Raw genomic sequence first — 15,498 nt, forward strand, 5'->3', positions numbered from 1 at the left:
AATTACGCTGATTATCTCACTTTGAATTATCGTATTTTTACTGCAAGAAAAGGAATTACCTCAAGATCACTAAAAGTGTAGCGAATAATTACGTTCTGCTCAGTTGTGGTAACGTGTATTTCTTTGAGCGGAACTACTAAACTTAGCATTATTTATTATCTCGTTATTCTGTGGGTGCCAAACACAGAAATCGTAAGGTAGCTTTATGGGAACAAATGTCCGTAAATTCCTATCATCCCTTCCAGAAGAGTTAGCAAGTTATATTTACTTACTTTTTATTTTTCTTAGCTCTCCTGTGAGGTGAGATAGATGCTTAGTCGTCGTTAGAGTAGATTACGTGAGGGACAGCTGTGTAACGAATTGTCTTTCTGTTGTATTAGATAACATTTGTGGTTGAGCTATCTCTTTATTTTTCTCTTTGCAGGTTTATTCAACATTTATTTACTTTTTCCCTTTTAGAAATCTTCTTTTATTTTCATGGACCGAGCATTGACCATAAGATATTATTAAAACTTTACAATGATATAAACCAGCATTTCTTAAACGTTTTTTAATTGGGACCACTTTTATAAATGAGAATGTTTAGTGTATCAACGTATTCCTGTCCTCTTCGATAGCTACTTTTTAGCATATATTAACATTGAAAAATATGATTACTTACTAAAATTTATTTAACTTTATATCGATATTCATCAAATAAATTAACCGATGAACATTCGTATTCCTTTCTAATAATTCAAGGATGTTCAAGTTCGAATAATCTGTATCTTTAATTCATTAATCGGTATTCACATTAATGAGATGAATTAGCATGCCAGGTCTAAAACAGTTATCCTGTGTTTGGAATTCTGCTGGTAGGGTTAATTCTGAGATCGGCTCATATATTAAGTCGGTTTAAGTACTTTGTTTTTATTTCAGGTGGCCATGAAAACTCTCTCTCCGACAGATGCAAAGAATCAAACTGAGTCATAATTTTAGTGAACAATTTTACAGTTCCTTGTACTCCATTTTCATTGGTAATGAGACCAGAGGTTCTAGATGTGAAACGAAATGATAGCAAGAAGCAACGCAAACATCCTGCTTTAAGGATTCTGCTGATCATCACTCTCGGTATAGCTTCTTTTGCTGCTAAACCCAGAGTGGGAAGTCCACAGAAAAGGTAATCGGTAATATATTTCATAAAACTTCGATCTTGAGAGAGAGGGTGATAGAATATTGTCATGAGTAATTTCCAAACTCTGGAATTTTCAGTTATGGTGTGGTATACGCAATTTATTTGATTTTGTCGTTTTTGAAACTCTAGAAAGTCTACAAAAAGGGCAGGCTTTGAGGACCACTGTTATTCCCCGTACCACAAATTTAAAAAAAAAGCAGGTGTAAAATATTAGGACGAAACAAAATTTCAAAATAACTTTTGTAAACAATTAAAGCTTTTATGTTCACAACGTTACATTTAAATATTATAAATAAGTATGTCTAAACGCCATTGAAAAGTTGAACTTTTATTAACACTTCGAAAGCCTCGAGTAAGTATAAGTCATATGTAAGCTTCCGCAGAGTTTCGTCACCTGTACGTAGTTGATGTATTTATATATTTAACCAGAAGAATATGTATGTTAAGTAATTCTTCAGAATTTTACGAAAAACAGAAGTATTTAATGACACGAGTAAGCAAAATTGCATAGAAACCTTAATAAGGAAATTACAGAAAAGATGCTCGGTAAACCAAAATAACCTGTGGGTCATCGTAATTTATCAAAAAAATTACATAAATTTGAAGTCACGTTTTATGGTATTCTTCGAAGCAACTACAAAACTTGTCGTCATAACAATGCTAAGATAAGTTCCATTACATTTAAAAAAAAAACTCTAGCTTTTTTTAACATCGTGAAAGGAGCCTCTTGGTTCTTTGAGAAGGAGGTAGCGAAATAATTTCTGTGTAATTTCTAAATATTTTTTCTTTCGAGTTTATTTTAAGTAGAAAACTGTTCTTCCTTTGCAAAGATGTGTGAAAACTATCGAAATTTATTACCAGTCTTTGTGCAATTTGTTGCGTGGAGGTTAACTAAATAAAATTGCTGACTGTGCAATTCTTAGGAAGAAGTGAAACAATTTCCCCCTTAATTCTCATTGTGCCCTAATGCTTCTGCTGGGACTGATGAAAGAACCTGGACGTTAAGTCATGAGAAGATTCGGAAAATGAAGAGCTCTTTCCCATTAGACCTCTGGCGTCTTTGTTGTCGTCACATAATTTATTTATTTGGCTGCATTTATTCTTCCGCCCTAGCAAAAATGATTTAGGTTTCTATAAGTCTTCCTTACGTGATAGCTTCGGGAGCGACATCTATTGACAAAGTTGCTATTATCCAAGTCTCTCGGGAAGAAAAAAACATTTTCGCATTAAAGGCAGCACTTTATCTTTTTATGTTGTTATTTTAATTGCTTTGCTTAAGTAATACGTATTCGGAGATTTTTCAAAATTACTTATGTGAAAATTCTGAACTGAAAACCGATTAGAAAAATTATCGATTAAAAAGTTTCAAAGTTTGCTTCCTGCATTTATAAATACGGAACATGATAAAAGAAGAAATAGAAAAAATTAAAGAAATTGTATTTTATATTTCTGCGTCTATTACCTCAAAATCATGAGCATCGTTGTAAAATACAATTTTATAACCAGGGGTTCTCAACTGGTGGTGCGCAAGAGAAAAATAGGCGATACGCAAAGAAGCAAAGTATTTTTAACTATTAAATTCAAAAATTAAAACACCAACATCCTGATTGAATTTTCTCTCTAACACTTGTAAATTTATGCGATCTGAGCTCTGTTGAAGAGTGGTGGTGGTACTAAAGGTTTTCAACTTTTTTTAGATGGTGGGGTTAGTCAAAAGGTTGAGAACCGCTGGTTTATTCTATTCTAAGCTAGAGCCATTCTGAAGAGATCAATGTGATACGCATGTTGAAATAAAAAAACTAATAACGACTATTAGATTATTAGTGACAGGTGTAGTAAGACAAATGTCTTTCGAGTGATATTATTCTTATCTAAGCGAACGAAATTAATTAATTATTCAATAATATTACTTTGAGTTCTGTGAATATATAATTAAAAAGTCGGAACCTGAACAGTGATCTTTTCCTTATTTAAATACAAAAATGAAGGACTAATAAAATTTTTTTCCACAATGAAAATATTTCTGAGAAAATGAGTAACTGATACTGAAATTTAATCTTTGCATATAAAATTAAAATTTATTATTGTCTTCAGTTAATGTACGATTTTAATCAATAGATATTTATCACTTAGAATTCATTGAGCAGTAATTATTATTTAAGTACTTGAATCATTATTGTAAAAATTTGCACACGTTTTGAATAAAATGAAAAATACATTGATTTGTAGAGCAGAACACATGAAAAATGAGCAATGCCCCCACCGGAACACGATGTTTTACATACTCCCCCTTTTAAAGGGATTGGGGCTGGGGACTACGTTACCCAATCGCCAAATCTTGGTGGTTGAGAATCATCATCCATCATCTTTTTTTTTTTAGTTAGGACGACACTGTACAGACATTAGGTTATTTTTTAAGTAGGAAACATGAAAAATGAGTGTCCTCTCCTGGACTCGAACCTCTCGAATACGCGCTGAGTGTGCTGACCACCACAGCTCGAAGACATGCTAAGAAGGCGGGAGCAATACCTTATAGATTATTTTACTAGTTTTATAAGCTTTAAAGGAAATGAAAGATTTAAATCTTTGTTTTTCAGCTTCATAATTTTGGTATCGTAAATAAAGTGGAATATAATGTTACTATACTAAAATCTTCACCAACTAAATTAAATTTCTATATAGAAATTTTCGGTGATATACACAGATGGTAGAATCCGAACGTTGTGTCGCAGATTTTAATTGTGTTAATGAATTTAAATTATTATGTATTAAGCATTATGCTTTCATGTTAAACGAAATTATTTGGACGAGATTAATTAGGGCAGTTTGAACGCTCTCGGGTTATTATTTCTTTATTGGACTTGTGTGGCAGAAGAGAACAAGGTTTTTCTAAATATCTATTTTGGGTGTAGAAAAAGACGAGTTTGTTATAACGCTTACTGCGTATGTGAAGGAAATCTTTCCAGTTGTTAGTGCCCAGATGATGAAGAGAAAAAAGACGACTTTTCCCAAGCTGTCAATTAAAGACACAAAGTGAAACATTTCCGCGTCGGAAGAGAAAGGATCGAATTTTGTTCTCACGCGTTTTGTAACTCATTGATAGGGTACAATCCTTTTTGACGAGAGGTTTTTCTTTTTGGATAAGTATGAGGGTAAGTGTTTTCACGCTGCATTGATCAAAAATTAGTTTTTCGCCCAGCAATGGGCGAGCAGTAAAATCGCTGAACACTGGTACTTCCAACTTGGGATTGATTCCAAGCGAAAGAGTTGGATGGACATTTCCGTGGCCTTTCCCATGTATAACCTATACATGTACCATGAGAGTATACATGAGACAGTTTTCCTTGGAATGTTCTCCACAAAGGCATCCCTCCCTTTAGGCAGATAGCCCTAATGTGCTTTGCGATAATCAACTAAACCAAAGCAAACCAGAAATAAATTTTTATTTTTATCTTCTAGCCTATGATATTTTGATAGGCGTGAACTCTTCGAGCTTGCAGGAAAAGACCTTAAAATCATATGCATTAATAAATAAATGCTGTTATCTGAGTCGATATACGTGTAATCTTACTTTTAATTCGAAATTTGCATATCAGCTAATGTAAAACTTACATTAAAAGAAATTAGCGATTATAATAAAGGAAGACAAGGCAGTGGTGTTAATGGTGTTGTTTTATTCAATAATTAATATTAAACAAGTGTTTTACAAACAAACCAGTTTCTTAAACTGCTTTTCTGACACTAAGAAACTCATATTATAAAATGTTATTTTTTTCTGTAACTATTGGATTTTATTTAATGTCTTCTTCAGTACTCGTACAAAAATATTAAAATATGTTTTGTAACGCTAATAACATTGTAATAACTAGCTATAAAAACTGTCATAAATCTAAATTAAAAACTTTGATCATTAATGTGTGAAAAAAACATTTCTGGATATCTATTTTAAACGTATGTAATGATATTATATTGTAAAAATATTGCATAAACTTTACATAATTAAAATAAGTGTGGTGTATATGGATGTGGCATAAGTCGTATATATATATATCCTCCCAACTAAGGGAAAATTACTAATATGCAAAGTCACTGTTTTGATTTCCATGCTTTGTGTAGTTAAAATAACTACAGTCTAATTCATCAAATGAGGTTAAAAGCGTCATGGAAAAGAAGAGAAGGATGTAGGAGCAAGAAGTTAATTAGGTTGAAAGGGGGAAAAATAAGGAAGTTTCAATGTTTAGCACGATATGGTTGTAGTATGGTTGATATTTTTCATGCTGCAGTATCAATCTCGAAAGAGTACATGGAACTAGTAAATACCGTAGTAGCTATATTGTAATCAATCATCCTCATTATTTTATTTCAGGCCCACCAGCGGCCGAGCGGTAAAGACGCTGAACACTGGTAGTTCGGTCTGAGGTTCGAATCCCGCGAACGGGCTGGCTGCATGGGCGTTTTCGTGGTTTTCCCCATGTGTAACGTGTATACGAGCCAGTTTCCCTTAGAAAGTCCTCCACGAAAGGCATCCCTCCCTTTAGGCAGATAGCCCTCGTGTGCTTTGCCATAATTAAATACACCAACACCATTATTTTATTTCAGACTTATTTGGCTGCCATGTTGCATATCTTGAAGTTGTAAATATTTCAATGAACCTCTGCTATCTGGTTTGCGTTGATCGCGATTTAAAATGGAATACAAGTGTTTTTTCCCTTTTGCAGATATCAAGTATTTAGAAGGTTTCTAAAGGATTTAAATTTCAGATGTACGCTTCTTTTACATGAATAAAATATAAATTCATGTCTGAACATTTCCATTTTCTACATTCTGCTTTTTTCAATATCTGTGTTCACATTTCAGTTCGCATGGAGTACACTATTTCAAAAAACTGCACTTCAGATTGCCTACTTGCGAAAGAAAATAAGAATTGGGAGAAGAAAATTCAAAAACGGTTCTTTGTTATACCGAACAAAATATACTCTTGAGTCGGGTATATTTTTCTTCCTGTTGATAAACAAATAGTCTCTGTGGAATATCTTAGGTACAATCCGTTTTCAGTTTTATTTTCGCGAAGGATCATTTTAGTGTTTTACTTCAAGTCTAAAATCCAGGCTTGAATGTAGTAAATGTAGTAAACAATTTGCTAAGTCAAATATGGAATAAAAGTGAGCATTGAATTAACCATTATTCATGCGCTGTGGAAGATACCTATATCATTCCACAGAAAAACATTCTTACTAATATTTAAGGAAAGTGGAAAACCTTGAGTTTTTAAACAATTATACAGTTTTTGGTGCAATAAATCTTTTCGCTAAGGCTTAAAATAAAGTTAAAATAACTGAATCCTGAATGATGGCTGGGAAATGGATCCTTGATATCATAGCATAAATTCGATTGTCAATGACGTTATAAGGTATTTCTCCTGCCTTCTTAGCATGCCTTTGTAGTGTAGTGGTGAGCACGCTCGAAGCGTATTCGAGAGGTCAGTGGTTCGAGTCCCGGCGAAGGCATTGCTAGTTTTCATTTCTCCTGCTTCGAAATAGCCTATTGTCCATACAGTGGCGCCGATCTAAAACCAGGTGGTGGATTCTCCACCACGAGTATTTCGCGATTGGGCCCCCTAATACGCAGTTGCCCTTTAAAGGGGGGAGTATATAAACATTTCATTCTCCTTCTTAGCATGCGTTCGTGGTGTAGTGGTGAGCACGCTGGACGCGTATTCGAAAGGTCCGTGGTTCGAGTCCTGGCGAAGGCATTGCTCATTTTTCATCTGCCCTGCTTCAAAATAAACTAATGTGCCTACAACGTAATATAGTAGATCCCAGCGGAAATTATCTCATATGTTTAAGAGTCTGAAAATATATTGGAGCATAGAAGTGTGGATGAAGAAAGGAATGAATAATGAAAGCTGTAGAAACATCAAGAGGATCAGTAATGTAAATTAACAAAAGTGGTCGGGATGAAACAAATGTATAAAAACATAGTGTAGTAAGGGGATGCTTCATATAAGACATCGTTACTGTTTGTTAATATGGGCCTCAGGGTAAGTACTGCAAAACTTTCCCGAATGAAAAACTGAAAATCTGAATCTTATTGCTTTAATTAAACATTATTAAACTATGGTTCATGCTGTTTATTTAAATCATTGATTATCTTTCGTTTATAATTTTCAGGCAATGATTACAAGTTTGCAAGACCACTGTTGCAAATTTTGTTTATCCGTGTATATCGCTGAATCAATTAGATTCGAAAATTAGGAATTCAAGGATTTAGTTAAATGCCATAAGAAATTTTACATGAATGTAGCACATAAATTTCTTATTTGTCTAAAAGCATGTGGTAAAGTCCACTGAAAGTTGTAAAAAAATATATTTTTTTAAAATTTTAATGTTAAATAAACATATTTAATTAAATCAAAGTTGTAAGATAAAATAAATAATTTTAAAGAATAAATCGCCAGTTGTTTGACGAGTTTTCATAGTTTGTCTGTTTACAGTTGTGAAAGTTTCGCCATGGTAAACTTTCATTAATACCCTATTCATGCATTTAGTAATTCACTTTTGAAACAAGAAGTCATTTTATGAAAATTATCCGTCGGCTAGTATTCATTTTTTTTAACCTATTTCATGAAGGCTATTTGTATTATTTGGGTTGTTGTCTTGTCCACGAAGTTCATGGAAGAAAGAATGCAAGAACCTCAAAGAGGTTTGATTTCTACTTCCACTCAAATTTTGAGAGACAGCACCTCGGAGGGGGGCGAGGGTCACCCCCCTCTCCTCTTCCACCAAACTACACTACAGGACTTTCGGCTCGCTATATATTTAACGCCCCCATGCCGGAAAAACACTATACATTTACAAACATCCATACTTTCTCCGGAATTCGAACACGAGCCCTTCAATACCGCAGTAGACTCCCCTAATAACTGTAACCTCTAGGCAGCTTTTATTTGCGCCGTTCTTGCTTAATGGTGAGAAAGTCACTACTATAATTTATGTCAAAAATCTCGCTGAACTGAGTTACTACAGTTGTGGGTACCATACAGTCACATTCCATTATTTGGAGCTTATTATTTTTATTATTGTTTACGTGTTCCGCCTTAAGTCACTACACGGAAAATTTCGGCAATTGCCACATTTAAAACAATAAACGTAGTTCGGAATGAAAATCTAACTAGTTCAAAATCATGAAGTGAAAATTGATGTAACATTGACTGCTACTTCATTAAAGAATTTTAGAATAAATTTCATTATTTCAGAAAACACCAGTTATCAGTATATTTGTGCTTTATTCTCACTGATATCAAATACAGAAATTAACTTGAAATATATTATGGGGTAAATAAATGGATATTATATAAAGTAAACTCAGAGATACAAGGCAAGGAAAATGTATTTAAGAAACTTTTATAAGTTAATATATTTAGCGCAGAACTTTATAAGTTGCGCTTTGATTCTTTTCTCAATTTGAAGAATGTAGAAAGTAAAACAAGAAAAAAAGTGTAGATGAACATCGGAAATATAAAATACATTTAACAGGTTTGATGTTGCTATTAAAAATGTGTTCATATTTTCTCCTTTTTTTAATTAAAATGTAATTTTAGAGTTCAAAGCGTAATTAATTATGGTCGTCAATAAACATTAAATTGTGCCATGGACCTATTTGTACAGAACGGTGCGGCCCTTGAGAAAAAACATTATTTTAGAATAAGAGGGCCAGCAGCTCCAAAGCTCCGATAAAATTATTGTTGGAAGTCCTTCAAATATATCTTCAAGTTTCCGAATTAGGACGTATATATGTACAAGAATGTATCAACTATAGAAGACACCCTAGCGGTATTTAACTAGAGTTAATTGAATAAGACATAGTAATATTTAATACATGCAACTAAGTAATAAACGTCAAAATAAAGCAGCCTTAGTTTCATATTAAAAAATGGAAATAATGCTATGAAAGGTATTTACAAATAACAGCAGTAGTTTCAATAATATTTATACAAAAAAAACGACTTGTATAATAGTCATATTTTCATTGCCTGAAAGATATAATATTGAGTTTCTTTCACATCAGTCTTTTGTATAAATTTAATTTGGCCCACCAGCGGCCGAGCGGTGAAGTCGCTGAACACTGGTAGTTCGGGCCGAGGTTCGAATCCCGCGAACGGGCTGGCTGCATGGGCGTTTTCGTGGTTTTCCCCATGTGTAACGTGTATACGAGCCAGTTTCCCTTAGAAAGTCCTCCACGAAGGCATCCCTCCCCTTAGGCAGATAGCCCTCGAGGCTTTGCCATAATTACACACACACACACACACATAAATTTAATTTCGTTACATTTATTGATTATTCATTTAATAACGTCTTTCCTTAAAAACCAGCTTTATTGAGTGGAAAAGTTGGAAACAAAATGTATGCCTGAAGAATGCATGGTAATGCGTGTCTAGAGAATGCATGATAAAAAAATCTGTTAGAAGAAATGCATGATAAAAAAATCTGTTAGAAGAAATGCATGATAAAATTAATCGTATTATCTTGTAGGAAACAAACGCATTGTCACTATTCTTCTCCTCAGACAGGGATTGTAAGAGTTCACAGGTAGGGTTTAGCAGTTAAAATCGTTTCACTATATAACCGCATTTCTCCAAACCTTAGCAACTGAAGGAATGCTTAAGGGTTTTAAAAATATTTTTCGCCTCTTTTGCTGCAACCAAGTGTAGCAGGAAAGCGTCTACCCGTAAGTACACGAAAAACATGTGAAACTTTTATGACTCTTTTATGCTTATGTTTATGATTTTGTTTTCGGCAGCCTTAATCTTAAAATTAGAGTTGGATCGGACGAAGTGCATGCGACATTTGATCTTTTCATCTTTCTTGACAGTTTGGAAGTGGAACGAAAAATTCTTTATAGCATGACAGCTGTTTCTCGGAATATTTTTTTGTTATTTGTTGAACATTTCGTTGAACTTTCATTTGAGGGGAAATGTCAAAATTGCTTGGTTTTAATCTCCAGTACTAACTTCAAGCACAAATGGTAAAATTAGGGGAATTTCAAGGCTTCGATGAGAAATGAAAATCGAATTTGCATCGCAAAAGAAAATATTTTGCGATGTTCAAAATTGAAAAATGTCCTGAAAAGAGATATGCAAAAGAGATTTCGTTCGTGTTCAGTGCCTCCAAGAGCCTTGAAAGATACTGGCAGAGGTTTGTTTCTTTCTTTTATGGTTCAAATTGAGAATTCGGTTAAGATGTTCGATTTCCCGGAATGCGCGATGATTGCGCTAAATCGCTGAACTAAGTGATAATTCTGAAAATATAAAATAGTTATTAATGAGTAAAGGAATCTGCGGCGAAACGCAAAACGTTCTTGCATATAATGATAACAAAGCTCAATGAATGAGATTTTGCTTTGAGAACTTATTGAATACAAATCGTGATGTAAAGCATCATAGAATACTCAATAGATATAATATTGACCATCACAGGAGCGCATACACCAAATATTCTTGAGAGGCGAGAAATACAGTATCTGAGAAGAACGTTTACTGCGCAGAAGTGATTTCATTTGACAAAATGCGAAACTGAACTTATTTGTGCAAAATTAATAACAGCTACGGTAAGTCGTGTGCACAAGAATTTGTTTCGAATTTCTCTGTGAAACATGGCTGCCAAGTTTTTGAATTATATAGGAGAAATTTTAATGTCTGTTGAAGAGCACCTGCACAAGAATTTCCGTAGAATTTAAATTATTTCTCACGGACATAAGAACGAATATCTAGAAATTCTTAAACTTTGCATTTTTCTGTTGCTATAGCGGCAATTTAAAAGTCTTCGAAGAAAATGCATTAAACTAAAAACACTGATAGATTTTTTAAATTGTTAAGAGTAAAAAGTTTCATTGTATAGCACTATAACCCGTAGCGTGTGTAGAAGGAATGTTCTTATGATGTAAATTTTAAATGATAATACTGTATACGTTAAATGTTAGATGCATATTACTTTGTATTAACTTTATTTCAATTTAATAAAATTGTGGTTTACATTCGAAAGTAATAAAAACGTAGTCATGTTTTTTGGAATAGCATTTTTATGTACGTTTTATTCTAGCACTGAGTGGTATATTTAATAATAATGCTTACTTCTAATGTGAATTTATATGGAAAGTAATCATTTCCTTTCCAGTTTTTATTTAAGGATTAATTTAAGATATTTTTTATATATCGCTCAAGGAAGAATGGAGAATGTGCACTAGTTTTAGTTTATTAATAGCATTAATAATGGCAAATTGAAATGCAAATTCTGAAGTTCAAAAAATTAATAAAAGAAATCTTCCCACACTGCATTAAATGATAAGGAAACAAATTTTAACGATTTCCAGTCATTTTCATAAATTAATGAAGATGTGAATAAACAGGTAAATGTCGATTCAAATGTTCAAATTTTCTTATATAAGCCTATAGTTTTGAATTGATTGCTTTGAAAATCTAAATATTTAAATAGTTAGTAGTTATTCCACGTAAACATTTGTAAAACTTAAATAGTTATTCCATGTAAATATTTCTTTTATACAAATCTTTACTTAATTTTATTTCTCCCTTTGTTAGCTTATTTTTTTTTTTTCCGTCGGATTTTGAAATAAGCTTTTACACACCTTTGCTGATCGGATTTTTCTGAAATTTTTAATCATTTATTGGTGTGAGGATAATAGAAATTTTTTTTCAAAATTATATGTAAATAATTTTTGTTTCGTATTGATTTTTCTCATTAGAAATTCTAGTTCAGCGGTCAGGCTAACTATTGCAGTATATTGGTTTGTATATCATTACATACTAATCTTACATTTCGGTTCCCTTGTTATTCAGTTATGAACATCTTTATTGCGAGTACTTTCTGGAGAATTACCTACACAGATTAATGAACTTACTGACACATATTGAAGATTTTTGAACTTGAATAGTTGATATCAATATTCTGATGAATTGGGACATATGGAACACATCCATACTAAGACACTGGAATAAATTTAATTAAAAACTGTCATTTAATGTTTAAAAGATCGCCATTAGTAGAGTTATTTAGTTCATATTACAAGTTCATGCACTTTTGACTTTGATATTACGCTATTAATTCATTTGCACTAAACCGATTTTTAATATTACGCAATTTGATTTTGCAAAAGCCCTTTGCAGCGTGGTGTGCCTTTTGTAGGCACAGAAAAATTTTATGAAAAAAGATTTATAGGCTACTGTAGGTTACTATGAAGCTTCTTTATTTAAAGTAGATGGCAGCTGAACACAAACCCGTCCATATATTTTAGCCATGTTTAGTTTTTTAAGAATTTGTAGAATTTTTTATAGAAATCTTCCAGATATTTTTTATGGTATAAAAGGAATTGTTTGAAAAAAAATGTCTAAGTTATTTTTTGGCTGTATGCTAATATCCTTATTCTATATTAATTTAAAATTTTTACTTTGAAATCTTGCCTAAAATCGAACGGCGAACCTCAGGCGTTCCCAGACCGGGCTCACTGAGAAGCTAGGACAACTGAGAGACTGCATTCTTTGTTTCTCCGCATCTTATCGGTCAGTTCATTGACAACAGATAGGTGGGTTCACATCTGTGTTTCATTTCCTGTTTTTCTCTTTCTTCTCTTCTCTCTCTCTCTCTCTCTCTCTTTTTTTTTTTTTTTTTTTTTTTTTTTTTGAGGGGACGTTTGGTTATCAACTAACAAATTCTAACAATGTTTTATTAGAATGCCATTTTATATGGAATGCATTACATTATACCGCGGGTATTTCTTGAACCAAAATGCCGCACTGAAGGAGGCATCATGCATGTGTACCTTTGTGCAATAAAAATAGCTAGATTATTTTTCTAATAATTCTTGATAAAAATCGATTTTAAGCTTTCTAGGTGTATAAATAAATTACTTATACCAAAAAGAATATAAAATTCACATTATAAGAAAATATTTTAATATGCTATTTCCAATATAATAATTTCAATTTACAAAATCTACTATTTTAATCGCGACACCAAAATTTTATTTTAATACTTCTCCTTCAGCTCACCCTAAAAGGTTTCAGAAAAGAGAAATTTCAAGCATCAGGTATTATCTCTAGTAACATACGAAGATAAATGGTCATTATCTCTAGTAAGATACGAAGATAAATAGTCATTCTCTGAGAATAATTATTTAGAATTTTATGTTGGTAATATTCAAAGGTAATTAAATATTCCGTCTCAATAAACTGTGCACAATTATAGTTTCAATTAGATGAAAATAAGGTCGGTATTCTCATGGAAAGGATTTAAGCATAGGGATTGCGAGTAGTCTTTAAGCAAAAAACATAGCTTCATAGTTTTATATGGAAGAATAGAGCAAAAATTCTGGTTAATAACTATTAATAATCCTAATTTAACTTTTCTACGATAAATTACACTATTCCTATATTGCTATGAAAATATTCACCGAGGTACCAAAAAAATGGTTTAGTAATCCCAACTCGCAATTTAGTACCCTTACAAGCAGAATCTTAGCATTTTCTTTTAAATCTAGGAATAACTATTAAAAAATCTACTCTTTTTTTGAACAAATATTCTTTATGCGCCAAAATAGCATTTACCTTTAAATAGGCATCCGAGCTAAAAAAAGTATTATTTACTACAGGCAGGAACATTTTATAGATACTTAATTTTTCACTAATTCGAAGTTATTACTGTTTCAGCAGGATATAAATAGTTAAATTTTATAACTGCAGAGCCCTTCCACAGGCAATGATATAACAATGTTTCTAAAATTCTCTATTTCACTTCAGAATCTTTAGAAATACATGTCTAGGATAAGTTATAATGTATTTCTCCCGTCTTCTTAGCATGCCTTCGTAGTGCACTGGGCTCGTATTCCAGAGGTCCCTGGTTCGATTCCGGGCGAAGGCGTTGATCTTTTTTCACTTCTCCAGCTTCCAAAAAATACCTAATGTCTCTACAGTGGCGGCCGAACTAAAAGAGTGGTGGATGATGATTCTCCACATCCAGGAATTGCCGACTGGGTCCCCTAAATCCCGGTCGCCCTTTAAAAGTGGGAATATATAAGGTATTTCTCCCGCCTTTTTAGCATGCCTTTGTAGTGCAGTGGTCAGCACGCTGGGCTCGTATTTCAGAGGTCCGCGGTTCGATTTACGATTTACGCGGCGAAGGCGTTGCTTTTTTTCATTTCTCCTGCTTCCAAAAAATACCTAATATCTCTAAAAGTATTCAGAGAATGTTAACTGTAGTTTCCGTGTTTCGTGTACGTTCTTTTACAGTTGTTTACAGATGTAATATTATAAATTTCTTTTAATGAGAGTGATTAATTTTAATCAAAACTTTATAACATTTTTTAAATAACTAGCATAATATCACATAATAGATATAATTGCACACACATTTATGAAATCTAAAATTTAATTTTAGTTTATCGTTAGTAGAGTGGACTTAGCATTCGATATCCAAAATCATTAACGTATCCATTACTTAACATAAATCTAAATATATATGCCTTACGTGATCTCCACTTAGGTGTTCCATAATGAACGCGAGGTTCAGCAGATGATTAAAATAGCTCCAATCCATTAACTAGAAACAGGTGTTGAGGATAAGTACGCGGATTTCCTCCGAAAATCATTATGCAGATATATAGTATGTTCTATGACAGGTTTAATAGATCTATCATTCAAGCGTTTAGTGTAGAAAAGCAGAATCCTACTTTCTAGAATATGAAATCAGAAATTATTCACAGACCATTCAGTGAGACTACCTTGGGAAAAAATCTGATGTGGGCACCATATGACTTCCTAGCGCGGCCTTGAATTTATACACATTTTTTGTTGCATTTCTTCAAACTTCTTTCCTCAACTTTCAATAGAGATATATTTCTCATTCAATAAATTCACTTCTCACTCCGCAGTCAGGCAAAAATACATAAAAACTAAAAAAATATATTCTTTAAAAATTGAAAAATATAGAAAAACATAAAACACCAAATACAGTAACAAAAATTAAAATGTAGAGATATTAGGTACTTTTGGAAGCAAGAGAGATTGAAAAATATGCAACGCCTTCGCCAGGAATAGAATCACGGACCTCTGGAATGCGCGTCCAGCGTGTAGACCACCACACCACGAAGGCATACTAGGAAGGCGGGAGAAATACCTTATAACAAAATTAGTTACTAATTTTAAGCGGTTGTTAATTTTTTACAATTAAATTTAGATTTTCTATGCAAAAACAAGAAATTCGGCCAGCGAGTAAGAAGGCAGACCTTTCGACGCACAAAACTGAAAATTTACTTTT

At 32.9% G+C, this 15,498-nt stretch overlaps 1 protein-coding gene and 1 long non-coding RNA gene across 6 annotated transcripts in view; one reads left to right on the forward strand and one right to left on the reverse strand.

The window, feature by feature from the left end:
• Window positions 1-15,498, reverse strand: part of LOC118182844 (gamma-aminobutyric acid type B receptor subunit 2-like) — a 591,214-nt gene that overhangs the window by 479,021 nt on the left and 96,695 nt on the right. The window lies entirely within an intron of this gene.
• LOC118182846 (uncharacterized) overlaps window positions 1-15,498 on the forward strand; it is a 262,642-nt gene that overhangs the window by 193,851 nt on the left and 53,293 nt on the right. For all 4 annotated transcript variants that reach the window (XR_015041360.1, XR_015041359.1, XR_015041358.1 and 1 more), the window contains one exon: window positions 919-1,159. This is a non-coding gene — a long non-coding RNA (uncharacterized LOC118182846). The remainder of the gene's footprint in view (window positions 1-918; window positions 1,160-15,498) is intronic.

This window comes from Stegodyphus dumicola, chromosome 5 (genome assembly GCF_044657685.1).
Source record: "Stegodyphus dumicola isolate Sdum_Otavi_A_Nest chromosome 5, ASM4465768v1".
Classification (NCBI taxonomy): Eukaryota; Metazoa; Arthropoda; class Arachnida; order Araneae; family Eresidae; genus Stegodyphus; species Stegodyphus dumicola.